This window comes from Humulus lupulus, chromosome 3, assembly GCF_963169125.1.
Source record: "Humulus lupulus chromosome 3, drHumLupu1.1, whole genome shotgun sequence".
In the NCBI taxonomy this organism is placed as follows: Eukaryota; Viridiplantae; Streptophyta; class Magnoliopsida; order Rosales; family Cannabaceae; genus Humulus; species Humulus lupulus.
The window spans coordinates 209686340-209687301 of record NC_084795.1 but is presented as its reverse complement, the minus strand read 5'-3'; the positions used below and the strand labels follow the sequence as shown (position 1 = coordinate 209687301).

Here is a 962-nt window from a genome sequence, read left to right as displayed (position 1 = left end):
ATGAGAAGTTCGGATGGTTCCTCCAACCCAGATTGTAAGAGTTCGAATATGGGTTGTTACGGCTCACATTTTGATTCCCCCAGTAACAAACTGATGCAGGATTTGATAGACAGCTGTCAAATGTGTGCCCATCTCCACAATAAACACAAGAAACATCTGCCACTTGGCCCATAGCAGCTGGCTGTAGCATTCCCCCCAAACTCATGTTCTTGAGAAGGTTAGTCATTGAAGAAACTTGAGCTGTCAAAGCTATCAATGCATCAACTTCAAGTAAACCAGCCACTTTTCGACTTGTTGAGGCTCTAACATTGGACCATTGATAATTGTTGCTAGCTATCGTCTCCAAAATCTTATAGGCTTCATTATAGGACTTAGAGAGAATAGCCCCATTGGCTAAAGCGTCTAACACCATACGAGTGGAAGAATTGAGCCCATTGTAGAAAGTCTCCATTTGTATACAATGTGGGATCCCGTGGTGTGGGCACTTTCTCAATAATTCCTTGAATCTCTCCCACGCTTCACAGAATGATTCATCTTCCAACTGCTGAAATGACATGATTTCATTGCGAAACTTGGCATTTTTGGTAGGGGGAAAGTACTTCATCAAGAATTTTTCAGCCAACTCATTCCATGTAGTCACCGAGTCGGGAGGAAGAGTGTTGAGCCAAGCTCTAGCTCGATCCCTCAAAGAGAAAGGGAAAAATTTCAACCTTAGGGCCTCATCAGTCACTCCTTGTAGCTTGAAGGAGTCACTCACCTCCAAAAATGAACGAAGATGAAGGTGAGGATCCTCAGTAGGCAGCCCACTAAATTGACCCACTGTTTGCAACATTTGGAACATCACGGGCTTTAACTCAAATTGGGGTGCTTGAATTTCAGGCCTAACAATGCCCGAATTTAGCTCATTAAACATGGGGGCAGCGTACTCCCTTATGGCTCTCTCTCTATCATCAGCCATAGCA

General features: G+C 44.0%; 1 non-coding gene across 1 annotated transcript; it reads left to right on the top strand.

The window, feature by feature from the left end:
* Positions 1-467: 467 nt before the first annotated feature.
* LOC133828048 (small nucleolar RNA R71) lies at positions 468-573 on the top strand. Its single transcript, XR_009890693.1, has one exon. It is a non-coding gene; the product is annotated as a small nucleolar RNA R71 (small nucleolar RNA).
* Positions 574-962: the final 389 nt, after the last annotated feature.